The sequence below is a fragment of the Quercus suber genome, unplaced genomic scaffold (assembly GCF_002906115.3).
Source record: "Quercus suber isolate HL8 unplaced genomic scaffold, Cork oak 2.0 scaffold_11, whole genome shotgun sequence".
In the NCBI taxonomy this organism is placed as follows: Eukaryota; Viridiplantae; Streptophyta; class Magnoliopsida; order Fagales; family Fagaceae; genus Quercus; species Quercus suber.
In genome coordinates, this window is record NW_027069477.1 from 1198693 (window position 1) to 1205838 (window position 7146).

Consider the following 7146-nt stretch of genomic DNA (forward strand, 5'->3'; position numbering starts at 1 on the left):
TCAAGATGCCATGGCAATATGTTGGTGGCAGGCTATCCAGACATTTTCCTTACTTTTACATGCAATCCTAAATGGCCAAGAATAGTTTCTTTCTTAGAATTGATTCCTGGTCAAAAACCAGAAGACCGACCAAACATTATTGTTGCAAGAGCTTTTAAAATAAAATTGGATGCACTTTTGCAAGACATAAAGAAAGGACAACATTTGGCAAAGTACTTGCAGGTAATATGAACTGAAAGATCATTTTTTCCCTGAATAATTATCATGATTTTCTGAAACATGCTTGCTCATTATTTATTTTAATTTCTCCCGTCATTTATATTCTATGCAGTTGTATACACAATTTACAATAATATATATATATATATATATATTAATGTCCCTTATATATTTTAAAAATAATAAAATGCAATATTCTCTTTTTTTATTCATTGTTTATCTAATGCTCTCCTCCGTATGATAAACGGGTGTGAATGTTCGACCCAACCACGAACATGACATGAACTCGACACGGGTTTTTGTAGGTCAGGGTTGGGCCTTAATGGGTTTGGGTCATAAACGGGTCAACTCGAAAGCGATACGATAAGAAATGTGTCATAAAGCGGGTCAACCCGCATAACCTGCAATAGACACGTTCACGACAATTTATTTGGTGTCAACTCAAAATGACCCCCTTAACACAATCCGTTAATTTGTATAACAAATAAATATTCATTTTATTTTAGATTTGTCAAATACCTTTTATATCCAACATATGTTTTAAATTTAAAAGAAAAGTGAGTATTACAAAAAATTTACAAGGGATATAATTGGAAATTGAAACTTTACAAAAAAAAACCCTAGATCTTTAAACCTTACAAACCCTAAATCTCTAAACCTTCTTATAAATATCTAATTTTTATTTATTTATTTATTTTTATTTTAGCACTACTCACTCTACTATCTTATAGTCTCACGCCCAATTCTCAAACTCAATCTCAAACCATTTTTGCGCTCTCTCTCTCTAATGTGTTTATTGAGTTTTAGAATTAAAGAAAACTGTTTTCTTGGTGTTTCAAAATTCAGCGGTAATTTTTTCTGATAATGTTTTTGTTCTACGTACTTTGAACCGATGTGCTGTTATTCATGTATGAGATATATTAATTGTTGATTAAGGCCATGGTTGTTGCTTTTGTTTTGTGCCGTGTGTTTTTTTTTTGGTGTTTGTATTAGTGTTAGACACCGTCTGCATATCTTGCAAGTGGATTTATTGACATAGTTTATAAACTAGAATCTATCGAAGATAATCGTAGTCATAGTCAGGATTAGCCTACTATTTGCTCCAATTCTACTTAGCATTTGGGAGTTCCAAGGATATTATATTTTTGTTGAAATATGTTATTTTATTTTTGTTAAATATGTTATTTTGAATTTGGTTGAAGTGTAAGCACTTATTTTGGAGTGTAAAGAACTTATTTCTAGATGAATGTTATATTTTTGTTGAACTATATCATTTTGAATGTGGGTTGAAGACTTGAAATGTATGCATTGCTTTTGGGATATAAAAAAATTTATTTCTAGATGGATGTTATATTTAATATTATGCAGGTTGAAATGGGTTGTGTTACATTCATGTCAACTTAACACGGCTTGTTTATTAAGCAGGTCAAATGGGTTGGGTTAGGTAAACCCGCCTTATTAACAGGTTAGGTTAGGGTTGAAGGATCATGACACGATTATTAAATGAGTCGGGTTAGAGTTGAGCCATTTAGTCAAATACCCCTACCTCGACATGACACGAACCTGACACACTAACTCGAATTGACACCCTTTAAACAAAAAAAAAAAAAAAAAGACCAATAGCATCACTTAAATAATAAAATGCAATATTTTTTTTCATTGTTTTATCTAATTCTATCCTCCATGTGATAAACCAAAAAAAAAAAAAAATTGACCAATAACATCACTACAATTAACCGCACAAGTTACATACTAGTTTGCATTAATGTAAGTTTAAGTAAACATAGAGATACTCTGAAAAATGTTGTTATATATGTGTTAATTTCTTATGTGTAAAAATAAAATAATAAAATATTAGACCGGGATCTAGCACAACTAAAAATAATGGTATTGTACTGTGAAAATGTTGTGGCATTTTATTATATCCCAATATTTTTAGAACTATTAAGGTGTAAGTTCCTTACAGGTCAAAATAAAATAATAAATTATTAGATGGGGATCTATCACGATTGAAAATAGAAGTATTTTGAAAATGTTGTGTTATTTTGTTGTATTCCTAAACTTCTTTTTTGGTTTTGTCAAATTGAGTGAGCCAAAATTTATTGTTTCACGAACAGTTTTCTTGGGCTGGTTTGTTTGTTTGTTTGTGTGTGTGTATATATATATATATATATACTTTTTTTTTATGCACAGTTTAAAATTTGAAGTAAAAAATGAAGAAGATAGTTTTACATAAAAAGCCCCGGAGAAAATGGGCAAATGCCCTTTTCACGCAAAAATTTCAGCGTTTTGCCCCCTTTCCCAAACTAATTAGGGAAATGCCCTTTTTTTGAAACTCAATTTTCTAAAAATAGAGTTTCAATTTAAAACTCGATTTTTGGACAATCGAGTTATAACAAACTGAAAAAAAAAAAAAAAAAAATTTATTGGAACTCGAGCTTCATGAACTCGAGTTCCATGCAATTTTTTAAAGCCCTATAGTGGCGTTTTAACATGCAAGTTTTTTCTTAAGTCTGATCGCTCCATAGGGAGCCCTATAGTGGCGTTTTAAATACCTATAGTGGCGTTTTTTATGGAACTCGAGTTCCATGCAAATTTTTTATTTTTTATTTTAAGTTTTACCTATAGCTGTGTTTTATAGAGGCCTATAGTGGTGTTTTTTTTATGGAACTCAAGCTCCATGAACTCGAGTTCCATGACAATTTTTTTTAAATATTTTTTAATATTTTTTTTAAGTTTGATCGCCCTATACTTGATTTTCTACAAATGAAGTTTTACATTGAAATTCGATTTTGAGAAAATCGAGTTACAAAAGAGAGGCATTTCCCTAATTAATTTGGGAAAGGGGGCAAAACGCTAAAATTTTTGCGCGAAAAGAGCATTTGCCTATTTTGGCCAAAAAGCCCCTACTTAGTATTATAATTGACTTAGAAAGTCCACGCTCTTATAAATTAATTATGTTGGACCAGAAATATCAAGCACCACTATTCTAAGTGGGTCTGAGACCCTTTTTGAACCCTTACAGCAGTGAGCCTCACACATATTCTTTTGTACATTCTCCTTGGAAAGGAGAAGGAAATGGAAGAGCTAATAAGTTGAGCTTATCGAACTCTACACAAGGCTGGCTGAAGCACTAGACGGAGTTAGGCAACGACTTAAGACTCCCAAGTAAAAAAAGGGCCCCAAATTTTAATCATTAGTAATATTTCTTTATTTATGAAAATATTAATTAGGCCCAAATGTTAACTAATGAATAAAAGGTAATTTTTTTTCAAAGAAAAAAAAAAATCAACGAATGTGTGACTAAAACTGTTCCTATTCTCTGTGAGAGTTCTAGAGTATAAAACTCGTTAACCTCTCAGACATAGATGCTAAAAAGTAACTCTCTATCTCTCTCAATGAAACAAAACTGAATTCAAAGGAAAAAAAAAAAAATCAATCTCAAACCTCATTCTTTTCTATACAAATGGCTAGAAATTATTTTTATTGTTATTTTTTTAACTTTGAACTTCCTAAGTTGCGCTTCAAACTTTTTTCTTCATTGAGTGTTGCATTGAGGCTGAGCTGCCGTTAATTATGCTCCTTAGGTTTCTTCTCTAAAAATTCTTTCTTTTTGCGCTTTTACTTTGTACTTGCTTTACTGCAATGTCTTTACATTCTGACATAGGCGTTGATAAATGTCTCATTCTATAATTTTACTAACTTACAAATTTGGGGTGGGGTAGGGACGTCGGTAGGGGTAGCATAGGTTTTACAAAATAAACCTTAAAAAAAAAAAAAAAAAAAAAATCACAGACCACTACATTATTAGTATATAGTCGGTAGGGGTAGCATAGGTTTTACAAAATAAACCTTAAAAAAAAAAAAAAAAAAAAAATCACAGACCACTACATTATTAGTATATGTTGTATCATAAAAAAATTTGTTTAATTTTTTTTGTTAATTATTTTAGTTTATATTTTCAAAATTATGTTTTTATTTTTTTCTGATAAGTTCAAAATTATTATCTTGTCAACATTATCTTTTAAGCTTTCCCCCTGAATTAAAATCCTAGTTGTCTTCTCAAAAAAAAAAAAAAAAAAGAAAAGAAATCCTAATTGTGCTACTTACTTTTCCTTAATCATTAAAATCCTAGTTGTGCTACTAAAAAAAGACTGGTTATTGATATAAACGTAATTCCCAAATATGCACGCCCTCCTCGGACATAATGTTTAAGGTGTGTTTAGATATCGCTTATTTTGTTAAAAACTGAAAACTAAAAACAATAAAAAAATAATTTTCAAGTTACTGTTCATGCTGAAAACACTGTTCATTTGCCTTAATGTACAACTGGTCACAAAAAAAGAAAAAAAAGAAAAAGAAAAAAAGAAGGCAACATGCAAAACGCTAAGGCTCCGTTTGGGAAGATGAAATGGAATGGAATGAAAATGAATAAAAAGAATAATTTTAGAATATTCTTCCTTTCTCTTGTTTGTGAGTTTTAATGGAGGGAATGGAAAGTCCATTCCCTTGTTTGGGAGTTTAAGTGGGAGAGAATGGAATGGGTAGGAGGGAACACTCATTCCTTTCTATTCCCTTAAAACCTCAAATTTTCATTTCCCCGAAATTGGGAGGAATGGGAGGAAATGAAATTAGATTTAATGATTTTTTTACTAAAACTCCCAAAATACCCCTATGTATTCAACCCTTTATTTTAAAACAGGGGTTTAATAGTAACATTGTCATAAAATGATTCCATTCCATTCTCTCCATATTGCTCCCAAACATGATTACTTACATTCCATTCATTTTCATTCCTTTCCATTCCTTTATTTTAAAACATCCAAACAATGTTACTTAATTCCATTCTATTCTTTTCCATTCCTTTCCATTACTTAAATACATTCCATTCATTTCTATTCCCTTATGATTATCTCATTCCATCCCATTCCATTCCTTTATGAACTCCTAAGCGGAGCCTAAACGTGGACATGGGATCCAAATGGTCACTTAGACTTTTAAGTCAATAAAGTTAAAGAAACTCAACTTTTTTTTTTTTATTTTTTTTTTGGGAAGAAAAATAAAAGGGAAAATTGTAATTTGCTTTTTAATGATTTGGTCAGATCACAATTTAGTCTATAAACTTTCAAGTGATACATTTTACCTTCTAAAGTTTGGATTAAAAGTGAAATTGTTAGGATTCCATCAAAAGACGCCAACTAATATCATTTTCACTCCAAACTTTATGGATCAAAATGTAAGGATTGAGTTGGGCTCAAAATAAGAACAGAAAACGTCGTGGAACTAAATTACTATTGAGTCAGACTAAAAGAAAGAATTTGTTTGTCCAAAAATTACAAAATTAATCTATTAATTTGAATATAATCTAGCTCTTTTTTTTTCTTTTTTCTTTTTTATTAATCTAAAATTTAAGAAGTCAAATATAACAATTAAAAGTTTATGGACTAAATTGTGATTTTGCCAAACAACATATGGAATCTAAACAAATATGTTGACAACTTAAAAAGATAAATATTCCTCAAACAAAAAAAGAAAAAAAAAAAGATAATTTAACACACCAGACAAAACAGATAAAAAACAACAGCTTCTGGTTATCTTAAAAATTGATAATGGGAAGACATGCAGTGAAGGTATATAAATATAGATGCATGTACCAGAACAAGTCTTTTTGGTGGTGAGTTTGTAAATCAAGACAATGATCCCCAAAGCATGGATGAATTCTGAGCCAATGTAGAAGTGGTTGAGATCATGAATGGTAAGCTTCAAAGCCACCAAAGCTAAAAGTGCAACCATTGCACCAAGACAAATCTTCATCCTCATAGATTGCCTCTTCACCCATTCAGACAACACATTTATAGGTGAACTCCTCTTCCTACCCATGATGATCACTCTCTTAGCTCTAGCTAGACACACAAAACTCAAACCAAACAAGAGAGAGCGTTTTTGTTTTGATGTAGTGTGGGGGCAATTAATAAGAGTAAGAGAACCTTTTTTAAAGATATGAAGATGGCCTGCAGTTGGTATAGAAATATGGAAAGTTCTTAGTTTATGTAGCATTTATTTTGTTTAGCAAAAAAAATGTAGCATTTATTTTGTTTCTATGTTGGTGGGAGCTAATGAGGGGATGACACGTTGGATATATTTAAGGGTATTGGATTCTATTTGAAGTGGGTATGTGTAATTTCCTTGTTTAAGACTACTGATTTCTGGAGATGTAATAAAAGTAATGGTTGGATTAATATGTGTCTTTAGTTCATTTGTCAATAGATTATTTAAAAATTTTTTTGATACAACCACTACAAAAAACTGGGCCTATAGTGGCGTTTTTGAAACGCCACTAAAGGTCCAAAAAACGCCACTATAGGCCCATTTTGGCTATAGTGGCGTTTCTATAGTGGCGTTTGTAAACGCCACTATTGTACCGCTATTATAGGCCTATAGTGGCGTTTCTCAAAAACGCCACTATAGGTCCACCCTATAGTGGCGTTTCCAAACGCCACTATAGACCTTTTTTTTTTATTTTTGAAAAATGCTATAGTGGCGTTTGACAAACGCCACTACAGGGTAGACCTATAGTGGCGTTTGACAAACGCCACTATAGCATTTTTCAAAAATAAAAAAAAGGTCTATAGTGGCGTTTACAAACGCCACTATAGGCCTATAATAGCGGTACAATAGTGGCGTTTATAAATGCCACTATAGAAAACGCCGCTATAGCCAAAAAACACCAAAAAAAATTTTAATTACCAAAAATTAATTTTTGGTAATCAAAAGAATTTTATTTTTGACGTGAAAAAGTTTTTTTTTTTTTTAAATTCAATTAAGATTGTAATTAAATTAAAAGATACAAAACAAAACAAAATACAAACACTATAGATAGCTATCCCAGCAAATTGAAAGTCAAACACAAACCCACCTAAAAAAAAT

The 7146-nt window shown here is 31.0% G+C and overlaps 1 pseudogene; it reads right to left on the bottom strand.

Moving 5' to 3' along the window:
- The window catches only part of LOC112018002 (uncharacterized), a 32745-nt pseudogene extending 26646 nt beyond the window's left edge, over positions 1-6099 (bottom strand).
- Positions 6100-7146: the final 1047 nt, after the last annotated feature.